Genomic DNA, 3,150 nt, shown 5'->3' with positions numbered 1-3,150 from the left:
GTGAAACAGATAGGGGGATAATTTCAGCATTTCTGGGAAGGAATGCAAGAGCGTCTCTCTGTCCTTCCCCGTCTTCTGAATGGCTTTCAGGTTCTTAACACAGAAAGTCAGGGGACAAAAAGAAAAGGAACAGGAGAAAAGGCCACCTCTCATGAATGTCTGCAAGAATGTGAGCTGCTTCCCCGAGAGTGATGTAATTTGGTTATGATGACATCTCTCCTCTCACCCCAAGGCACGGGAGGGTTATCAATGAGCAAGGGGGACAGAAGATCTTGGTCCTATTTTATTTTATTCTCAGCAAATGAAATCTAGCATAACAGCTAGTCACATGGTTTCCCAAATGATGTAGAACCTCAGTGTAGAAGAAAGGAACCCACTGCTGAATTACCCACACTGATGGCTTCCTGCCGACTCTCCTCCACATATCTCCCGGTTGACTGTAGCCCCAGCCCAGCTCTGTCTGTCTCAAGCCAATTCACACTGAATCATAGCACACAGGTCTGTGGCGGGGGGATGCTTAGCTGACTGGTGTTTAAATGAGCTGAATCATATTTTCAAATCTATTAATATTTTGGTCCACTGATACCTGCTTTTTAAATGAAAGTTTAAAAAAATCTATTAAAAATAGTGCCTTTTAAATTCTTCTATAAGGTGTTGAAGTCAAGAAGCATTTTATCTTAAAAGGCAAATATTTATATGGAATAAGGAAATCTGATTTTACTCTTAATGTGTAATGCATTCAATTAAGTTATTTTTGAAGCTGTTTTGATAAACTTTAACTCAGGATCCAAGCATCATTACTGATATTTTTTCTTAGCGTGCAGAGAATCTTAAGAATATAAAGAAAAAGTTTTCACTACTAAAGTGTGCGTGCGTGAGAGAGAGAGAATAAATGAGAATGAGAATTTTGATGTGCAGAAGATGAACTGCACTGTGCTGGACATTGGTGAATTAATTTTTAGCAGTATCAGAGATTAATAAAGATCAAGCCACAGTCAATTTGGCTGTGGGGATTAGGAAGATTTTCATGGTAACTGAAATGAATAGACTTGCTCTGTTGTGGACTTGTTTGGGCAAATATAGTTTGGAAGTTATATTTTGTTCTCACAGAGCTGACATTCAATCATGTATGTAACACCCTGTGTTGTACCTATACTATATATATTGTAAGAAACATGCAGTTGACATGTGGATGGCATGTATATTTTTGGGTGTTTGTATATGGGTCAAATACAAATTCATTTATTTACTCATTTAGTATATAGACAGGATGGAGTATACAAAGAGGAGTAGGTCAGAGGCATAGTCAAAAACCGTAAAGGATTAAAAAAAAAACCGTAAAGGGCTCGTAAGCAAACTATTAACTGTAAACAAGCGAGCCTGCCCCGGTTTCACAGATGTTGACAGAAGACGCAAGATTCTTGGTTCAGAAACAAAGGATTTATTAGTCACAGAAATAACAGTAGCTAGAATTTACACTGGTTCCCCCACAGTGCACCATGAAGAGGGCCAGGTGACACCTGCACATGCTGTGGGGTGCATTGTAGAAGAAGGACCCTGAGCTTAGGGACCCCGAATCTTTTATAATAAGCAGTAAACATGCCAGCTCTTTATCCTGGAGGGAGACAATATCCTTATTACACTGGACCATAAGCCCCATGGTCCAGAGGGAGACACTATCTTCCAAAGCTGTTCACTATACAAACATTCTGGAAAAAAGACAGTCAAGTGTAGAAACATGAGACACCCATGGAAGATTGTTTTCTAATAATATCCATTCCTTATAGAAACACCATACTGGCTTCTGGCAAATTTAACCATGAGTTTACCACTCCATCTGCTACTCTGATTAATCTGACCAACAGAGGCTAGCGCCAAGTCATTTCAATTTGCCTCATATAGCATTTAATTAAAATTATTATCAACGGGATCAGGCCAGCCTGAAATATTGACCCCACCATGACTTCCTGGAGTCCATAAACTGAATGAATCCCATGAAACATCAAGATAATCTTAGAAAGCCAGGTAGCATTCTCCTTTAGTTTTCACTTTGACTTTTCGCCTTGGTCCAAGGCATTAATCCAGATGCAGCAGGATGTATTAGTGATTGCCCATACTTTGCCTTGGCCTACAAAAGGGAAGCCTAGGGCAATTCTACCATCCATAACAACCCTGGCCAGTGAGTCGCTGCTGACCAAAATGGCTGCCGGGGCCAAGGCGCTATTGTTGAACACTTCAGCTAAAGTCAGGACAAATTTTGTACCACTTTTCTTAATTGGATAACTCCCATCATAGGGATAACTGGCTTTAGGGTGAATATAAATAATATGTCAGTTACCCCTCTGGGAGGCACCCCTGAGTAATAAAGGGTAGGTTTGTTAGGAGAGATCTCTAGTCATCCCAGAGCCACATGATCTACTGGTGGCATTTCTTTAAACACCAGAAGGATGCTTGTGACCTTCTTCCTCTCCATACCCCTGCAGACCACCATATTTTCAGAAAGGAGGCAAATTAATGCTGCTTTCCACGTTTGAGATCTTTGGAAAGGCCCCTAAGTTCAACCTCTATCACTGCAGGGACACAGTTGGACAGTGCCTCCCATGGGGTCTTCCAGCTTTAGGAATTTGGTCTTGGGTTTCCAGTCAGTTTAAATAATTAAATTTAGTTTTTCTTTGTTTTTTGGAGGGACTACAACTGCCTGAGGGCCACAAAGGCAATGTGTCCTGTTTGTCCATGCCACCAGCCAGGTGTCATTTGTTTGTCCCATGAAATGACTGATGAACAGCTATGGGAATGCAGGTTGGAAAGACATCTGGAAGTGGTGACAGGTGTTCTGTGTGGGAGGTACAGGAGCTAGGCCACCCCCTGCTATTTCTGATGGAATTCTCAGTAAAGTCAAGGGAAATGGTGACCAAATTGTGGACGCGGAGAATGCCAGACCCAGCAGTCAAATTTAGGGTGCTTGCAGCTAATTTGGGAGAGCTACACCAGGTGGTCTTTCTTAGTGATGGCTCCAGGGGCAGTCCTGAAAGATGAAGATCATTAATATCCCTCCCTCCCCTTTACCTCCCAAGGTCTAAGTTTTTGCCTCTCCACATGTTGGGGTTGTTGATTAACCCATACCTCCATAAACATGGTGCAGCCCATTCA

Source organism: Propithecus coquereli, unplaced genomic scaffold, assembly GCF_000956105.1.
Source record: "Propithecus coquereli isolate 6110/MARCELLA unplaced genomic scaffold, Pcoq_1.0 Scaffold141, whole genome shotgun sequence".
Taxonomy (NCBI): domain Eukaryota; kingdom Metazoa; phylum Chordata; class Mammalia; order Primates; family Indriidae; genus Propithecus; species Propithecus coquereli.
Note: the sequence above shows the minus strand (reverse complement) of the source record.